This window comes from Oryctolagus cuniculus, chromosome 7 (assembly GCF_964237555.1).
Source record: "Oryctolagus cuniculus chromosome 7, mOryCun1.1, whole genome shotgun sequence".
NCBI lineage: Eukaryota > Metazoa > Chordata > Mammalia > Lagomorpha > Leporidae > Oryctolagus > Oryctolagus cuniculus.
The window spans coordinates 48545913-48566167 of record NC_091438.1 but is presented as its reverse complement, the minus strand read 5'-3'; the positions used below and the strand labels follow the sequence as shown (position 1 = coordinate 48566167).

Below are 20255 nucleotides of genomic sequence, written 5' to 3'. Positions count from 1 at the left end.
GTCTTCACCACAGCCAGAGCTTTGCCTTCTCTCCCAGGAGAGCTTTCGAGCCCTGGTCTTAGATGGTGCTGCTTGGAAGGGCTTGGGTGGCCAGTGGAGGATGGCCCAAGTGATTGGGCCCCTGCACCCATGTGGAAGACCTGGAAGAAGCTTCTGGCTTCAGCCTGGCACAGCCCCAGCTCTTGAGGTCATTTGGGGGGGTAAATCAGCAGATGGAAGATTTTTCTCTCTCTCCCTCTCTCTGTCTCTGTAACTCTGCCTTTCAAATAAATAAATAAATCTTAAGAAAAAAAAAAAAGCTGTTACATGAAAGCTATAGGCCCATAATAATTTCACCACACACTGGAAAGTGGAGAGGTGAACAGCTTCTCAGTTCTGCAGGCTCAAATGCCAGGAAATGCCAGCCTCTCCAGGATAATGGACAATCAGTAGACACTCGCAGACTAGTTTTCCTGACATGCGCCATCAAACAGAGAATGCATCTCTGTCAATCACCACCTAACAGAGATCACCCCAGAAGTTCACTTGAAACATGACACTCAGAAACCCCCTGCGATGCCCCTGGTGGGAGAAATCATGATGCAAAAATTAAAAGAAAGAACAAAAGCCTTGGTCCAGGACCCAGGTTCAGCATGCAGGAGTCAAGAGCTCTGTTTCTGCGCATGGGAGAAACAGAAGAACCAAGGAATTATGAGCCCATAGCGCTAGGGGCCAGGTCAGCCTGTCGGGTGCAGGTTCCTTTGGCTCCAGTGATGCATCTCACTGAACAGATGGTCTGGGCAGAGCCCCAGCAAACATCTGGCAAGAAATACTATGGAGAGAGTTATCTGCATGCTCACTGACCACGGTATAGCAGGAGAAGACACACAGGCTTCTCATCACTTCCTGTGGAAGCCAAAGCAAGATCTCTGAAGATATAAAGGAAAGCAGGAGAACAGGTGTCTGACACCATGAGGATTCCCCTCTGGGATAGTGGCTTGGCTGAAAGCCATAAAAGAGGTCATCTGGCAGGGTTCTTTGGATGCATGTAACCAGGTCATCACAGACAACAGTTGCAGTTATTGGAAGTCTGCAAGCTAGCTTACAAGTTTAGCTGTCAACACACACAGCTGAGCAGCTGTGGGGAGTGCCCACCAAATCCTCCTGTTGCACCAAGCTGTTAGTCAAGCAGGGGGGCCACACTCCCCTTGTTGGAGGTTCAAGATCCCTGAATAGTAAGCTTGTGCCTACAAGTAAGTGAAGAGAGGGACACTAATGGAGTTCATAAACCACCTGGAATATGACTTAGTGCCTTTCTAGAAAAAGAGCAGTTTCCAAGTTGGCTGATATTCGAAGCCATGTATAACAGCCATAAGGAAGCAGTTGCACAGGCAACGCTACACTGTGGACACAGCTGCACAGGGGCTAAAATGTGCATGATACATCTTCCTAGTGCACAATACAACGACCTCTGTGGTGCTCTCATGAAGCCAACCAGGCTTCAGAAGATTTTGAAAGTACTTGCACAGAGTACAGAAACTTCTTTTTACAAATTATTATTTATAATGGTGAGAACGCTGTTGATAAAGCAAGCACAACTGAGGCACACGCTTGGGGACCAAACACTGCTGTGGGTGTTGTATCACAGATGTCAAATGCAAGTCCCCCAACGGACCTCACCGGCGCCAGCCCATTTGGCCCGAGGACTGGTTTCCTCCAGTATGTGTTTCAGGCCTCCTGGGTTCCCAGCAGGTGGTCTGGGAGAGTGGAATGACGTGGGGAGGTGGCTTTTGTGGGGACAGCAGACAAGTAAAGACGAGAGACAAGAATGTGCTCCGCGGGCAGCACCGGCGCCAGCCCATTTGGCCCGAGGACTGCTTTCCTCCAGTATGTGTTTCAGGCCTCCTGGGCTCCCAGCAGGTGGTCTGGGAGAGTGGAATGACGTGGGGAGGTGGCTTTTGTGGGGACAGCAGACAAGTAAAGACGAGAGACAAGAATGTGCTCCGCGGGCAGCACCTGGTAAAAATGCAACAGCAGCCGTCCCTGGGTGGGCTCGAACCACCAACCTTTCGGTTAACAGCCGAACGCGCTAACCGATTGCGCCACAGAGACTCGGCTCTGAGAACACAGGGACCGATCCTTCCCCGGGTCAACTTCCGGCTTTGAAGGGAGACGTTTCGGGCTTTAGAGCCCGGCCACCGCCGAGAGGCGAGCGGGAGCCGCGGTATGCGCCACGCTGGCAACCGGTACTTAGGGTGGTCGGGCAGCTGCGGGCCAGCTGCGTGGTCTTCTTAGCCTCAGGAGCCCGCGCCTGGCAGTCAACGCGGTCCGCCTGCAGCCGGTTCCCGCAACCTTTAAGCCTGGTTCCATGGTGTAATGGTGAGCACTCTGGACTCTGAATCCAGCGATCGAATTCAAATCTCGGTGGGACCTTTTCTTTTAACTTACTAAACTGCCATTTTGATCATTTAAATGGGATTTATTACCGCTCCCGAGGTCCTTCCGCCTTGTAAGGGACAAGAAGGCAGCTCTGCAGGGAACAGACTGCTCTGGCCCTCGATGCCTCCAGTCCCCGGCCGCCTCTGGAACCTCATACGTTCATCCAGCTCTAGGGCACTCTCTGGAGTCCGCGTTCCAGAAATGGGTTCTTTACAACGGCCAGGGCCCCAGGACAATGACCGAGCCTGGGGGATCCAGTCCTGGGCGAGGCTGGGGCTCCTGCCCTCGCCATGCACGAAGGGGCGGAGGCACACAGGGCGCCCTTGGCCCTGCTGGGGCTGAAACCTGAGCCCGTGGGGAAATCACCCACCGCTATCAGGGACAGGTGGGAAACGCCGGTGTCTGGACCGCGGATTTGGATCCCGGCAAAGTCTGGGTGGGACCTACTCGAGTGGGTAAAAAAGACTCTTATCCAGAACACCCAGGATTTCTGGGCGGGAGGAGCAGGGGAGAGGCCGTCTACAGGTCCCAGGAGAGAGCTCCCGGCCTGGCACTAGGCTCCGCCCAGCGGGCTTTGCAAAAACCACCGTACATCAGTCAATGAAGGACTCTTTGCAAGAAAAGGCATATTTCATTAAAAGAAGAAAAACATCCTTGTGCTATAATGTTTGTTAAAATTCCTTTCAGAGAAAGAGCAAGTGAGTCCCAGAACGGAGAGATGTTTGTGTAGAGGAGAGTAGCCCACAATATTTACCCTGCGTAGGATTTGAAAAGTACATAACCTGCTTTGCACGGAGGATTTGCACACTGCAACTTAGTAGCCACCTGCTCTTCAACTTATCAAAGCCGGGGGAGAGTGCCAACGCAGTGCCCCACGACCAAAAATTCTGCAGCCGACAAATCGCACAGCCTCATACGCCCCGAACTCTTCACACGCGCTCACTTTGCGCCCCTCACGCCCCTGGGTGCCCTTCGACCTGAAGCACGCACAGCGCACGTATGTGCCGCCAGCGGTGCCGCGCTTTCTCCCACAGCACTGGAAAGCGGTCGTGAATCTGCAGCAGGTCCCGGCCCAGCAGCCCCTGCTTGCTCTATCTACGTAGCTCAGACCCTTACGCGACGTCACGGGAGGCGCCCCACCCTCCCCGCGCACAGCAGCTGCTCCACCAGCAGACCCTAGGCGAGCTCAGAGTGACAGCTGTGCCCGCCCCGTCCCTCCAAACCCCACCCCTGCGGGCGCCCTGGCCCTGGCCTCGGCCCTGGTCTGTCCGGACTGCGCCCATTCTTACACTGCGTCAGGCTTAGGAGTTTTGTCCGAGTGCCGAGCACCCTTTTCGAATTCATCGCTCTCGATACACGCAACATTTAGGGTCATCCAAGAGTATCTTTATACGGGAACTAAGCAAGACCACCTTCAGCACAGTGCACTCACGTGTGCGTGGCTCATTATTTACGTGGCTTTCTTCTGCCCAGGCTCTGGCTCTGCTCTGATACAGCTTCCTCATGGAAGTACTCCCAGCACAATTTCTGGCGCAACGGCTAAAAGCAGTGCCCTGGACCCCTACTACGACCTGCGGGCCAAGCTGGAGAGGAGCCAGCAGAACGTCTAAGACCTGAGAGAGAAATTCCTCACTGCCAGAGCTACTGTTTACTTCCTGCAGAGGCACGGAAGGTCTGCAGAGTTGGGGGCCCAGACTGAGAAGTGGACACTCTCCACTGTATCTTCCCTCTCCGTCGTCACAGTGAACTCCCTGACTGTGCTCTCATGGAAGACCCAGGTGGAGCCTCCGTGTTCAACCTGTGCCCAGACCTGGCTGTTGTAGGCATTTGGAATCTGACTCACAGTATAGCAGATCTCTCTTTAAAAATAAAAGAGGAGCATAGCGGGTAAAGCCACTGCCTAGGGGGCCTGCGCCATGGCTCACATGGTTAATCCTCTCCCTGCGGCGCCGAATCCCATGTGGGCGCCAGGTTCTAGACCCGGTTGCACATCTTCCAGTCCAGCTCTCTGCTGTGGCCCGGGAAGGCAGTAAAAGATGGCCCAAGTGCTTGGGCCCCTGCACCCGTGTGGGACACTAGGAGGAAGCACCTGGCTCCTGGCTTCAGATCGGCGCAGATTTGGGGGGTGAACCAACAAAAGGATGACCTTTCTCCCTTTCTCTTTCTCTCTCTCTCTCACTGTCTAACTCTATCTACAAATTAAAAAAAAAAAAAGCCACTGCCTGCAGTGCTGGCATCTCATATGGGTGCTGGTTTGAGTCCTGGCTGCTCCACTTCTGATCCAGCTCTCTGCCTGGCCTGGGAAAGCAATAGAAGAAGGCTCAAGTCCTTGGGCCCCTGCACCCATGTGGGAGACCCAAAAGAAGCTCTAAGCTCCACAAAAAGTGAAAGATTTTACATCCCCTGATTCCCTGCCCAAGTGGCTAAAACTGACAGGGCTGGACAGGCCAAAGTGTCTCCACTTTGGTGGCTGGGTTCCAAGTACCTGAGGTATCTTCCACTGCCTTCCCGGTAGCTCACTAGTAGGAGTTGGATGCAAAGAGCGGCAGCCACAACTTGAATCAGCGCTCCCATACAGGCTGGTGGCCTCAAAGACAGACGTGTAACCTGATGTCCAAAAATGCAGCTCCCAAGAAAGTTTTTTAAATCTTCAAACTATTCGGGGATTACTGAAACTCCACACAGGAGAACCATCAGTCCTACAGTCCTTGGTGTCCTCCCAAACAAGGAAATCACTGCTGCAATTCCCAGGTCAACGTTTCATTGAAGAAGCCCCAGGGCTTGCTGCTTGCAGTGGCTCATGACTTAGATGAGGCCTAGGAGATGTGAACCCTGGCATTGCCTCATTCAAATGCAGTCCTCTCGTCACGTTGCTCTACCTTCCATGAGCTTCTCGTTCCTCATCTCTAAACTGGGGAACACTCAGGAGTCCAAGGAGTACAGGAGTGACAATCCCTGCACATAGCCTGGTGCCTGGGTTTCCTGTGTGGTGGAGGGGACTGTGCGTCCTCCCCATAGACAGTGACCTCGGCTGCATGGCCACCTGTCCGCTGAGGAGGGTGCGACTCTGTTTCCTCAGGGTGTGAGGAGTACAAAGACCTCATTGCATCGGTGCTGGAGGAGAAGCCTGACTTTGAGGAGATGCGATCAGCTGCGAGGCTGGGGTAAGGAGCAAGTCTGTGCAAGGAGAAGTGGAAATATCCATGGCTGAACCGGACCAAGACTATCAGTGGGGTTGTGGAGTTGGGGTGAGGTAGGGCGTGGGGTTCTCCATGAAGTAACATATGGGTAAAACGGATCTAATGCCATGGGAGGACACAAAAGTGCATGTCCAACTGTGTGTCCCTGACCCATTTTCTTAACTTTCCTGGGCTGGCTCACCTGTAAGAGAACAGTGCTGACAGCATCTCCTGCAGAGGTTCATGAGGTCAGATTCACCTGTACAAGTGGCTGGCACCATCTCTGACACACATGGAATCTCAGTGATCTGCTGTACTTGCTAGACTTGCTCTTTCTTATAGACATGGTGACTGTAACTAATGGCATTTTCTAAAAAGATTTACCCTATGTTTGAAACTCTCTAGGAATGGGCAATGCTGGCCTTGAGAAAAGTAATAAATCATTTTCTAGGCAATAGCTGCTCAATTATCCAGTTCCCAATAGCACTATAGTGCTTTAAAAATGAGTAGAGAGGAAATATTTTTAAAATCAAAGAGTATTTGTAAAAGCTGGAAAACATCTCTTGTAGGAAAGTTCGTTAATGGTGCCAGTGCCATGGTGTAAATGTTAAACTGACACGACACCAGTATCCAGTATTTGTAGAGGTTCGACCCCCGTTACTCCTCTTCCAAGCCAGCTCCCAGATGATAGCCTGGGAAAAGCAGCGAAAGCTGTCCCAAGTGTTGGGCCCCTGCAACAAATGTGGGAGAAGAGGAAGAAGATCCTGGCTCCTAGCTCTGGCCATTCCCTGCCCCAGCATTTGAGGTCATCTGGGGAATGAACCAGCAGATGGAAGTTCTCTCCCACCCTAGCATCCGTCTATCCCTTTTTGTGTAGCTCTGACTTTCAAATACACAAATAAATCTTTTTATAATTATTGAGACCATTGCAGGGCATGAGGGCTGGTGCTGTGCAATAGTGGGTAAAGACAATGACAGCAGTAGTGGCATCCCATATGAGGGGAGGGTTTCTGGTCCCAGCTGCTCCACTTCCAATGCAGCTCTCTGCTGCAGCCTAGAAAAGCAGTAGAAGGTGGCCCAAGTCCATGTACCCTGCATATGCATGCGACCCAAATAAAGCTCCTGGCTCCTGGCTTCAGATCACATCAGCTCTGCTGTTGTGGACATTGGGGGAATGAACTAGCAGATGGAAGGCCTCTCTCTTTCTCTCTCTTTCTCTCACTTTCTCTCTCTCTCTCTCTCTCTCTCTCTCACTCTGCCCCTCTCTGCCAGAATGTAACTCTGCCTTTCAAACTAATAGATAACTCTTGGAAAAAAAGACCATCTCAGGAAAATTGCTGTCCCATGAAAGGCAGGTTGTGTACATGGACTGTGGAGTTGGGTGAAGCTTTCCCGTGCTCCCTTCACTCTCCTCTATGGGCCACTGTGCGTGCATCAGATGCTCTATGCCAGTGGTGGCAGGGTGACTCAGGTGAGATGTCAACCAGGAACACTGAAAATCATCTGACCCACCCAGGACTGCACTTGACACCTGAGCCCAGCGCTGTTTTCAGCCTATATGCCTTTTCAAGGAGAAGCTTCTAGGCCTGTCTACACAGATGCTACAGCTCAGTTCAGACAGACGTTTAGAGGAGTTGGGCCCTCTTCCTCCCACTTATAGCCATCTGACCTCCAAACCGTGTTCATGCCTCAGACTCTGTGCACGGTCTGCATCTGTTGGCTTATGTGAGTGTGGTTCAGTAAAACCCAGGTTTCTGAGTCCCGCCTTTATCACTCTCCTCTGCTTCCATCCTCATCTGCCTCCTGTGTCTCATTTGGTCCTTGCTCCGAAGGCTCCTCGTGGATCCTAGGGTTCTTCTGCCTCAGCCCTCGCCTTCCACTGCTCTCATGCCAAGGCCACCATGCTGCATCATTGGGCTGGGCCCCAAAAGTGTGATCGAATCTCACACATGGCCCAGTCTTCCTCATATTGCAGCACCGGGTGTGAGAATGATGTGAATGTGCTGGAGCTGGGAAGCAGGTGACCATGAAGCTTGTTCCCCATCAGCCTGTCAGTGCAGCCCTCAGGCCCTGCAGTGGAGTTCAGGAAATTAGCAGGAAGCCTTCCCTTAAGCAAATGTGAATGCCTTGCCTGACCATAATTCTCTCCTGGACAGGATGCACCTCCAACCTCTACTGGCAGGTCCTGGATTCCATTGTTCAGCTGTATGATGAAAACATGGTCCTCAGGGAAAAATACCAGAGACTCCCAGTGTGCAGGAACCCTGCCTGCAGAGGTAAGTGGTGAGGGCACAGCGGGAGGTCTTTGAAAATGTTGCCTTCAATGAGTCTTCTCATGAAAGAAACTACACAGAGAGCTTGTAGGTCTTCTTCTCCCAAAGAGAACCCAACAGCAAGGAACGCGAACCTTTAGGGAATAGCTTCTGGGTTTGCAATTGCCTCCCCTACAATGGATGGAACAAATCAAAACCAAACTCCAAATCCTTCCCTAAGAAGATGGGTTGATGGGAAACATCTAAGGTATGAGAAATGAGCACTTTTCCACTTTTCTTTTTTTTTTTTTTTAAATTTTTTTGACAGGCAGAGTTAGACAGTGAGGGAGAGACACAGTGAGAAAGGTCTTTCTTCAGTTGGTTCACCTCCCAAATGGCTTCTACAGCCTGCTGGCTGTGCCAATCCAAATTCAGGAGCCAGGTGCTCCCTCCTGGTCTCACATGCGGGTGCCAGGCCCAAGCACTTGGGCCATCCTTCACTGCCTTCTCAGGCCACAGCAGAGAGCTGGACAGGAAGAGGAGCAACGGGGACAGAACCGGAGACACCATCGGGGCAAGAACCCAGACTGCTGGCAAAGCAGCTCACTAGGCTAATCCTCAACATCACATTTTATTAAAGAACTTTTTGGTTATTTACTGAAGATATCCCTGGAATGCCCTAAGGAGAAATACCTTTGCAGAATGTGGCTTTCCCCTGGGCACAGGGGCACCAGCCGAGAGCTATGCCTTGCTCTTTAGTTGGCAATTTCCCTTTTTCTGCTTCTGCTCACTTCTTTCCCCCAGCCCTGCCCTCTAACTGTACGAGAACATTGACAAGTCTCACCAGGCAAAGCGTGTTCCTGTCCCAGCCAAAGTCATGCTCACCCTGTAGATCTTGTCCAGCTTCCTCCAGGTGGAAGCCCTCCCTCCGCCTTCCCTGACAATCTGTGATGTAGCAGAACCATGTTGGTGTCCAGCTTGGGTTTTTCACCTCTGGGTCATGTGGGTTTATTCATTAGCCCCTTGTCACCATGATCATCTCACAGTCTTGTTCTTGTCCAAGGACCCTGGTGGCTCTCACACTGTAGGGCTCTCCCTGTGGCCCCACCCTCCTATGAAATGGATTTAGGAAAATTTTCCTGCAAATTGTCTTCTCTGTGCTGTAACAAGGCTGTGAATGTGCATGTTTGAGATATGACTCTCATCCCGGGACCTGACAAAGACCTTTATTTTCCCCAGGGGCAGCATGGAGGGTTAACTGAGGCTGAGGAGGAGCTGGTGGGGGTCTAGCTAACTAACCTGCAGCAGCAGCTGGGAGCAGGGCTGTTGGCATCGGGAGGTGCTGGGGCCCTGTGTCCCATACCACGGGCAGCTAGCACACTTCAGGAGACTCTGCCTTGCATGTGCTAGCGCCACCATCTCCTTCCGGCCTGTGGTCCACTCCTGTCACTTCTCCCCTTCCCCTCAGTCGGGCTCCCCCTGGCCTCCATCTCCATCAGCTCCAGCACCAGCCCCAGGCAGTTGTCAGCAAGACCACACAGAAGATTGTTCATGAGTTGTTTTTGTTTGTTTGTTTATCTATTTCAGGTAACAACTGAAGTATTAAATGACTTGTTTAATTTCAATACCAAAAGTTAAGTCACCAATAATTCTCCAACTGATGAGAAAATAAAACAACAAAGCAAGTCTAAATCAAAGAAGTCACCATCTCTGAGAACCAAATTACATGGCAGGACCAATGGACCCTTTGCTTGGGGAAATCCCAGCCCTTCCGTCTACAAATGTGATAGCCCCTGAGACACCAATGCCCAGATCAGGAGAGGATCCTCAAAGGCCCTCATCCTTTTCCCTCCCAACTCCAGCCTGGAAAGAGCAAGGATTTGGGTCCAGGAACGGGCAGAAAAAAGTCCCTGCAGATGGTTTACCAGCTCTCAAGCACATGTTCATGTTCCTTGAATGGTAGGGTTTAGAAACCTCAGAAAATAAATTTTATTTAACGTACATTTTGTTGCCTATCTTTTTTGTACAAGTTGAAATTAAAACTTTCTTTCTCCAGCTTGATCAGCAATGTCAATCCTTTTTAAAGGTGTTGTTATTTGGAAGGCACAGTGACATGCACACACACATACACACACAGAGAGCAAAAGGGAGAAAAAATGAGATAGAGATGAGAGAGAGAGAGAGAGAGAGAATCACTTTTCTTGTCCACTGACTTGTCTTTGGCAATCCAACATAAAGCTGGACATCTTTGAAACACAGGAAGCCCCAGGCTTAACAGACCTCTAGGCTAGCAGGCTGATTCAGGTAAGCACCAGGAAGACACTTCCCCCACAACCTGGTAGGGGAGGGGCCCTGGATGAGAGTGTGCTGCAGAAGGTGATCTCCATGTGCTGGTTCAGTGAATGCTGACGTCCATCAGCGACAAACATAAGGCAGAGCCCCACAGTTTCCATGCTGGGCGTCAGCCGGATCTTGACAGACTCCTGTTAAATTTTCCTGCAGACTTTCCAAAGCTCACTCTTTACTGCACTGTAGTGATGGAGTTTAAGCCACATAGTTGTGTAGCCTGGGTATGTTGCTTGTGGGACTTGTCAAGTGACAGGCGCCAGGTGGGAAATGGAGATGACAACAACAGGCCCAGAGGGAGAGTTGGGAAGAGCATGGGAGCATAAAACGACCCTTCCCTGACCGGGAATCGAACCCGAGCCGCGGCGGTGAAAGCGCCGAATCCTAGCCACTAGACCACCAGGGACACACAGCAAGCACTGTCTGGTCTGTTTCCCTAGCAGCAGCGGCTGCGTTGGACACGCGCGTCGCAGAAGAACTAATCCATGTTACCACACCAGCGCCTCGTCCCGCCTTCAGGGAAGCCCTGGGAGGCCGCCCCCTGCAGATTCCCGCCAAAGGGCGAACCGCACCGGACGCACCAGGAGCCCCTTCCCGCAGGCAGCCTGGCGTCCCGGCTGAGCTCAGAAACCACGCAGCCTTGCGGAGCAGACAGCGGGTCTCCGGGGAGGTGTGTACAGGCGCCAGGGCACCCGGTGGTGGCCGGCGGGAGGGAGACCCGAAGGCGCCCCGGGTACAGCGGGCTGAGTTGAGCCGCTACGAGCTCCGACGACAACGCACACAAAGCAGGGACACAGACGCCCGAGGGAATCTCTCCCAAGCAAGGCCTTGAGATCCACAAAGACCACCACGAGCCAGTCCCCAAAACCCTGCCGCCCCTGAGTGTTTCCATCTCAGCTGGAGCTCGGTCCCCATCCTTCCCACGCTCAGAACAATCCCAAACACGAGGGCTCTGGCGCCGGGGCGTTCCTCGACTCCACATCTAACCCGCCAGGAGCGCGTGTGTTCCTGTGGCTCGAGGACGGGCCTTGCTGTCACCCGCTCCTTCCTCCTGGTGACGGAGTTCAAGCAAGCGGCGCGGACCAAGGCGAGCAGACCCATGTCCCTCGCGCCCCCTGGGAGTGGAACTGCGCTGTCCTTGCGCGCCTTCGTCGGCTGTGTCCTCCGCTTCAGCCTCTGCCAGGCCTGCTCCGGGCTCAGGCACCGTGGCGGGTACCCGGCAGCTCCCAGGGCGGCCCAGGAGGAGCTCCAGCGGCTCCTTTGGGGACGTGCGGGGACGTGGCGTGGCGCAGGCGTGCCGGGCCGCAGGGAGTGCGAGATCCCCAGAGGCTGGCGCCCGTGCTGCTCCCGCAGGAGAGCGGACACTGCCCCCTCTGTCCCGCAGGACCCTAACGTGTTCGTGGAAACGCGGGGTTTCTCATTCCGTGTGGATGGGGGAAGTGACCGAAGGCGGCGGGAAGGGGACGAGAAAGGCACCACATTGTCTCATGAAGATACCAGGGCACAGGCTTTATCTGCATGGCTTTCGGGGAAATATTTTAGCGGGTACTACCGCGGTTGGTTTCCGTAGTGTAGTGGTTATCACGTTCGCCTCACACGCGAAAGGTCCCCGGTTCGAAACCGGGCGGAAACAGAACTCTTTTCCTGAAGCCAGGAGAGTAAGAGCAGAGTGAGGAGGAGAAGCGGCCGTGTCCACGTGTCCACGCAGCTCACATCAACCAGACCTCGTTTCTCTTCTCCCGTGCTGGCCATTGTCACCCCGCTCCGGCCAGGTTTACAAGAGGGAAATGCATTCAGGTTTTCTTTCCTTTCTTTCTCACTTTCTCTCTCTACATATTTCTCTTCTTTTCTTTTAAATATTTCTTTGTTTATTGATTTGAAATACAGAGTTAGAGAAAGATGGAGACACAGAGAGACGTCTTCCTTCTGCTGGTTCACTCCCCAAATGGCCTCAACAGCTGAAGCTGAGACAATGCACAGCCAGGTGCCAGGAGCTTTTTCCAAATCCCCAGGTGGGTGCAGGGGCCCAAGGACTTGGCCATCCTCCACTACTATCCAGGGAAGCAGCTGGGACACGAACCGGAGCCTATGGGGAAGCCAGCGCCGCACACCACAGTGTAGGCTCTTCAGGTTTCTTACAGTGAATCTTCTCCATAGGCCTCAGTCCTCTGCCTAAGCTGACACTGAACCAGTGCTTTCTAGTTTGTGAGCTCCAGAGAGGAGCTGAGGAGGGGGCCTGCTTGGCTTCCCATCCTATGGGAACACAGCGGCAGAACCCACTGATTGGTGGAGAGAACCTGAATTTAAATCCGCATCTGGATCTCAAACCAAGCTGATACTGTCAATATTCCTCAGGCACCCCGGTTGAAAGTGTATATTTACATTAACCCACCCTTAGCCTAGAGGATCCTCAGGACACTGTGAAGGTTGCATGACCCCTCTGAAGGTTCAGGCAGCCGACAGTTTTAATAACTGGAACCCCAGCATGTGCTGAGTGCGTCCTGTGGCTCCCAACCCCTTGCCCACCCTCTCTTCTGCTTTGTCCCTGGAGTTCTTGGTGCTGTCTTCACTGGTGTGCTGTCTTCACCACAGCCAGAGCTTTCCTTATCTCCCAGGAGAGCTTTAGTGCCTTGGTCTTAGATGGTGCTGCTTGGAAGGGCTTGGGTGGCCAGTGGAGGATGGCCCAAGTGATTGGGCCCCTGCACCCACGTGGGAGACTCGGAAGAAGCTCCTGGCCTTCAGCCTGGCACAGCCCCAGCTCTTGAGGTCATTTGGGGGGGTAAATCAGCAGATGGAAGATTTCTCTCTCTCTCTCTCTCTCTCTCTCTCTCTCTCTCAGTCTCTGTAACTCTGCCTTTCAAATAAATAAATAAATCTTAAAAAAAAGAAATCTGTTGCTTGACAGCTATAGTCCCATAATAACTTCACCACACACTGGCAAGATGAGATGTGAACAGCTCCGCACTGCTGCAGGCTCAAATGCCAGGAAATGCCAGCCTCTCCAGGATAATGGACAATCAGTAGACACTCGCAGACTAGTTTTCCTGTCACACACCATCAAACAGAGAATGCATCTCTGTCAATCACCACCTAACAGAGATCACCCCAGAAGTTCACTTGAAACACGACACTCAGAAACCCCCAGCGATGCCCCTGGTGGGAGAAATCACGATGCAAAAATTAAAAGAAAGAACTAAAGCCTTGGTCCAGGACCCAGGTTCAGCATGCAGGAGTCAAGAGCTCTGTTTCTGCGCATGGGAGAAACAGAAGAACCAAGGAATTATGAGCCCATAGCGCTAGGGGCCAGGTCAGCCTGTCGGGTGCAGGTTCCTTTGGCTCCAGTGATGCATCTCACATGGACAGATGGTCTGGGCAGAGCCCCAGCAAACATCTGGCAAGGAATACTATGGAGAGAGTTATCTGCATGCTCACTGACCATGGTATAGCAGGAGAAGACACACAAGTTTCTCATCACTTCCTGTGGAAGCCAAAGCAAGATCTCTGAAGATATAAAGGAAAGCAGGAGAAATAATTGCTCTGATCTCATAATGATACCTGCATGGACACAACCATTTTACTATTGCTCACCCATTTTGCAAGCTTGGGGGGGGTTAGATGCCTACAATTATGGGCTAGCTACATATATTACAGTACAGAGATGCTAATCATGTCTACACTGAATAGAAAACCGAATTAGATTGCTTTGAATACATGGTACTGGCAGAAAACTTAACTAAAAAGTGAGTTTTGAATTAATTCAGAGCAATATTTGGAGTTTAAGAAACAAATACCTAGGAAGATATTTATTTCAGCCATGGAAGACTAACATTCCTTATGGAGTTCAGTGACTTTCCTACTTGTTCTTCCATCAAAAGCTCAGGAAACTTTGGAACCAAAATTTAGAAATGATACACATAACTTGGATATATCTCATGAACATAATGGGCATAGTTACCCAGGGGTGGGGGGAAGCCAGGTACAAAAAAGTACACAAGGGCACTTCAAAAACTTCATGGAAAATGAAATTAAAACATTTGCTTTGGTGAAAAAATTTTTTAAATCCAAGCATTTTTTTTTCATGATATGATTTTTTTTGGTGAACTTTGTGAAGACTGCTCATCTGAATGGATTTCCAAAAAAAAAAAAAAAATTACAGCCAAGGAAACTTATCTTTGACTGCCATTTTCCAGTATATTTTGAGTACCCTTGTACAATCATTGACATGAATTTTAAAAGGCAATTGTGAGCTCTGGTGATAAGACTCAGAATAGTGATTAACTAAGAGAGAGAGAGGGAAGGAATGGCTTGGAAAGGGGCTCCACACACCTTTCTTGAATCATAGTAATCTTCTATAACTTGACCTGGATGCTGACTGCATTTATCAGAATTAAACATACCGCAATACTCACTTCTTTTTAAAAGTGCTGTACCGTAGTGCAGTAATTTACAATGTGTACTGCAGTGCAATAATTTATTGTTCCCATAAAAACTAGGATACAGGGAGTGGAGACAAGCCAGTCTGGACCACGGCTTTTTATTTTAAACTCATTCAACTCATTTTATTCTAAACTCATTCAGTTCATTCTAAACTCAATCTGGCTTCGTGTAAAAAAAAAAAAAAACAGAAGAAGAAGAAGAAGAAGAAGAAGAAGAAGAAGAAGAAGAAGTCTGACTGGTATTTGAAATAGCTCTCCCATCTCCCTGGGTGAGACCCCAGTGGATAAGAGTGGCCATCAGAGAAGGATGTACTTTTCTCTGGAGGGAGGAGAGAACTCCCACTTTGCGTATGGCCCTGTCTGAACACTGATGGCGTTTGCAGAACTCAGAAGGCTTCCATGGCCTAGGCAGCTCATGTCAAGGGCCTCAGGTGATCACTGACGTCACATGTAAGAGTGTTAATTGTTAAATTAACAACAGGAGTCACTGTGTACTAACTGCCCATGTAGGATCTCTGTTCTCAAAAGAACTACAGTATTAACATTAATGGTAAAACTTGATCCCAAAGATTTGCTTTGTTCTATTGTGATATTATGCATCATAAGTTCTAGTTATGTCTAAGTGTCAAACTCCATTGCCTGTGTGTTTAGGTATTTCTTTAAAGTTTATTAGGTGCCTCAAATGTAAAATCTTGTGAAATTCCTAGCTCGTATGTTTTAACATAGGGTTAGATATTTAAAGACAGCCGAGGAGATTTCTCAAAATGGCAAAATTCTGTGGACTTGGGACTCCAAGATTTGGATCCCGAGCTTTCTCGTGTAGCTTTAAAGATGCCCTGATGCAGTCTCCGTACGGAAAAGGGTAGCTGCAAAAGTTGTTCCAGAGAACTAAGGAGCTTCTAACTAAAGCTCCGGTATTGGGAATTGCTGATGACAGGACTCTATGGAATTGGAATTCCAAAATTCAGATTCCAAGCTTTCATATATAGCTTTAAAGAGGCCCTGATGCAGACTTTGTACTGAAAAGGGTAGCTACAAAAGTTGCTATGGATTCCAGGATCTGGATTCTAAGCCTTGTGTTTGCTTAAAAGCCTCTGAAACAGACACTGTGCTGGACAGGGGAGCCGCCAAGGTGTTCCAAGGAATCAAGGAGTTTGTGACAAAAACTGCAACATTAGGAATTCCTGAGCAAGCCATTCTTCAGATCCTCTTCAGATCCGTTTCAGCGTACATGACAGGGACCTTACCAGGTGCTGTTGAGCAGGACTACCTCCATGAAATTAGCATTAAACTTCTACCTCTTAAATCTCCACAGGTGAATGTGAATGACATGACTGACTGTTCCTAGAAGCCAACCAGAAGCCTTAAGTACTGCAAAGCAAAAGGGATAAGTAAAACTTTTGCCTTTGTCTCCTTAAGGCAAACATGCTGTCCCTGCCTTTCTTAGTTATCTCTGGGGACTGTTATTGACGATAAAGCTACCTAATGCTTTATTCTATTGCAATTCTCTATACTCAAGCTAAATGCGTTTATAATCTACATAAGGATAGCCTATCACTACCCACTATCTGGGAATCTGTAAGCTATGTTATTTTCATCTAAAGGGGCACCCACCTACAATTGGTTTTGCTTATACTAATTAACAACTTATGTTTCAGAACTCGACTCCTGGGAGTAACTGACCATGCAGGGGCCACAGACCTTGGCAATGACTGAGACTGCTCCAGCTCACAAAGCAAATTTGTTAGATAGGATAGACAGAGACTTCCAGACCCTGGATAGGCCAGGGCCTGCGCTACGCCCCTCAATAAGCAGGAAGCAGTTACAGAAGAGATGATTCAAAGTCCATCCACTCCCCTTAGGATTAAAGGGATGGAGTCCCTGAGGGGGGAATGAAGTAGGCAGGCATATAGGTTAAAATCCATTAGGTCTGTGAGCTGGAAGACCACGGCTTCGCCATGCCCCTGTGTGACCTCACGCCCTACCTGATACCTTCACCAAGCCCCTGTGTGACCTCATGCCCCTACCTGGCCACACCTGGGTGCCCACCAGCCAATCAGGTTAATTAACCACTCCCCTTTGGAAGTGGGTTAAAAGCCTGGGACACGGTTTCTCCAGGCCCCTTCTCTTCTTCCCTGGCCTCTTCCCAGGTGGGGGCTTGCTATAGTCCTGAGCCTCCAGGCTTCCTGGGCTAGATGCTCCTCCACGTGGCTGGTTCCTTGTGCGCGGTATGAACCCAGATTTCTCTCTCTTAAAAAAAGCTCTTATGCACCTTTCGCACTAAAAAAAAAAAAAAAGCCTCTCCCGGGAGAACTGCTACAGCCACATTATTTCATTGGTGGAAGCGCCTGCTGCGTGGTCCTTGAGAGGCAACAGTTCACCGTTGGGGGTATTTCCCGTCCAGTTGTGACAAAGAGCACGTCTAAGTTTCCTTCTTTGACGCGACCTGCTCCGGGTTTGTGCACGGTGAGGTTTACTCCTCTTCGGATCGCTTCGAGCCAGGGACCTCCCTCCGCGCCAGTGGCTGCAGGAGTCCAAGCCAAGCGACACCGGTCCCTTCGCTAGCTGCGGCTGGTAGGCGTCGCGGTGTCCCGGGCTCGAATTGCAGACCTCCAGGCTGGAGAAGCTTGCTGGCAACCAGTGTGCCGCCTATCATTTGGCGACTTCAAAAATAAAACGAAATACGCTCTTCGCTGCCTCCTTCTTGGACCTGTAGAGATCCTTGAGCGTTTCTCTCCCATGCGCGTCTCCGCTTCTTCCTCCCGCTTTTTCCACACAGTCACGATTCCCACGCCTGGGATCTGGCCGGTGCTTCCCCGCAGGCCTCCTGGGAGGTCTCCTTGTCTCAGCGACGCCTCTGCTTTCTTTGGCTCCTTTTCCAGCGTCTGCTTTTGGCGCGGTCACTCACCCGCACCAGTCGCACCGACCTCACGGACTCCGCCGAGGGCAGCCGGGCGGAGCGCGGAGTGGGAAGCGCCGGCACAGAGCCCACGGGCGCGCTCGGACCCCGTGGGCCCCAGCACGGCTCCCGCGGACTCGGTGGCGGACTCGGGCGTCCCTGGCGCGCTGTTTCCGAAGCAGGCGAGGGGTAAGGCGGGGCCAAGGCCACTCGGCAGCCCTTCTGGTGTCAGGGTTTCTAACGGGACAGACGCGACAGGGTCCCAAACACTCCCGAAGCTTGGAGTTTGCAGTTATCTTGCAGCGAGGAGGCCAAACCTAGGCTTTCAGTGAATGCCTAGTGTATTCTGAAACCGGAAACATGATACTTCCCGTGTCTCTGTGGCGCAATCGGTTAGCGTGTTCGCCTGTTAAGGCGTCAAAGAAGGTTGGTGCTTCGAGCCCACCCAGGGACTAGTCAAGCTTTACTTGTAAAAGGAGGGTTAGTGCGTTTGTGGTCATTGTTACAAATATGTTACTGAAAAGAAGACAACAACCTCCTAACCTGGGTGTCTTGTCCACCAGATAGTACAATCTTAGCGCAATCTTTGTCAACTTGCCATTCAGAAACATCTCTCTAAGCATGCTCCACATAAAGACCATGGCCCCTTTTCACTTGTGCCTAACATAAGAAAACTATCACGATCCACAAACCAAGAGGCTATTCTTCCCATTAGCATCCTGTAACTTCAATGCTATTGTTAAGTTGATACATCTTATGTGGTAGGAGTAAGGAGATGAGCAAGAGAGACTAACAGTGAGAGAGAGAGAGAGAGAGAGAGAGAGAAAGGAAGAAATACTTGTAACTATTACATGCTTGTTTCTGCAACTGGTCTCATACAAGTCTGGTATTTGTAACTGCCTTCTTTCACTCAGTTCCATGTTCCTTTGCTCTCTGCAAGCACCTCAGCTGGTCTTTGTTATTCACCTGGTGTGTGTGGGTGGGGGCGGGGTGGGGGTACATGAACCTTCATTCCTGAAGTATCTGGATCATTAACAATCCTGTCTGAATTGAGCTGGTTTGGTTTTCCACTGACTTATCTCAGGACACGGTTGCTCTAAGAGATGTCTAAGAGATGTCCAAGGGATCTCCTGTGCTTAGACATAACTCTTCCTTGCCTGCCTCCATGGATGGAGAAGCAGTTCAACTTGCCCTTGGCAATCAGGGTCCACCAACCTAGCCAGCACGGTAGCTTCCTTTTTTGCTTGTGGATTCAGAGGCATGAGACGCCCAAAGTGGCTGAGTGGCAGTCTTAATGTTCGATATAATCATTGTCTGTTGATGGGTACATTCCTCCCTTCTGAACTAAGACTTCCAGACCAGAAGAACGTGAAGGCAAAGGTAGAGAAAGCCAACTATTGCTGATGTATTACTAGCAGTAATAATGAGTGGTGCTGCTTCCATTTCCACTCCTTGGTCCCTGGACCTGTGAATCCTGGCTATGGGAGAAACAGCACCGCCTGGTGAATTGGCTGCCTGGAGAACCTTGTCCCACATAGCTGGCATGGTAACTGAGGCTTCAAGAGGTCATTCCACTGTTCTAATCAGACCAGAGGCTTCAGGATGTGAGAGAATGTGGTGAAATCAATGAATTCCATGAGCCTAGGCCCACGGCTGCAACTCATTTGCTACAGAGTGAGTACCTTGACCAGAAGCCACGCCATCGTCACCACACTGTGAGTAAGGCATTCAGAAAGTCCATCCATCCAATGTTACGACTCCTTCACTATAATCCTATACCCTTAATATCAATTTCCACATGTATCTCATGTGTTTCTGTCTTTGTAAATTGGAAGAGTCACGTAGCTCTTTTGGAATATACTGCACCTCCTTAGGGGTTTAGAAGACAAGTGTGGGTGAGTCCATGAGGACTCCATATTCTGTTCTGAGGCCATTGCCTCAGAGCAGAGCACTGAAGGCTCCCCAGGCAGAGTTGAGTGAATCTCCTCCAATGCGTGTTGAAAGGCTCCTTTACTGGCAAGGAGAACACAGCAAAATTTAGAGCTTTGATGCCTGCGTCTTCACCTGGCTTTTCTCACATGTGCCGCTTTCACTTCCCATGATTCCAGCCCTTCTCTATCGACTCCCTCACTTAACAGTGGACACCGTGCAAGTTGGGTGCCAGAGTCCAGCTCCAGCCAGTCCAGCATTTCCTGAAGGTGTGAGAGGCGTTGGCACAGGAAGAAATGAGAGACACACTCACAGCAAGGCTGAAGGCATGGCTCTAGCTTTCAGGTACCAGACTTATCTTCATAGCATAAATCACATGTGATTCTTTCTTCTTACAATAGCAAGTCTGTTGTCAATTTCCTTAGAACCATTGACCTTGTATTTTATGGTGCCTCTAGATTCTATGTCTACATCTAGTTACAGTTTCTTTGATTTTCCGGGGGCATATTTAGAGCATGGGTTACAATCACAGACAGGTGCGAGACAATGGGCTGCCCACACAAGCCAAGGCCTGGAGTGCTGTCCAGCTATGCAGAAACTGGCTACACAAGCTAGAATAGTACCTGCCTAATCTAATCTTTACCAGAAGCCCCAAGTTCAAAGCAGGCCCTTTTTAAAATGTATCCCCTCTTTTGTAGTTCTCTCTGTAACTCTTTATTTTCTTTATTGCACTTAAAATTAGAAATGCAGCAATCCTTAGCAGAACCACCAGGAAGCTCTGGCTTTCTTATGCAGA

At 50.4% G+C, this 20255-nt stretch overlaps 3 non-coding genes across 3 annotated transcripts; 1 reads left to right on the top strand and 2 right to left on the bottom strand.

Moving 5' to 3' along the window:
- Positions 1-2017: 2017 nt before the first annotated feature.
- TRNAN-GUU (transfer RNA asparagine (anticodon GUU)) lies at positions 2018-2091 on the bottom strand. The gene has a single exon. It is a non-coding gene; the product is annotated as a tRNA-Asn (tRNA).
- An 8438-nt stretch (positions 2092-10529) lies between these two features.
- Positions 10530-10601, bottom strand: TRNAE-UUC (transfer RNA glutamic acid (anticodon UUC)). Its single transcript has one exon. It is a non-coding gene; the product is annotated as a tRNA-Glu (tRNA).
- A 1154-nt stretch (positions 10602-11755) lies between these two features.
- Positions 11756-11828, top strand: TRNAV-CAC (transfer RNA valine (anticodon CAC)). Its single transcript has one exon. It is a non-coding gene; the product is annotated as a tRNA-Val (tRNA).
- Positions 11829-20255: the final 8427 nt, after the last annotated feature.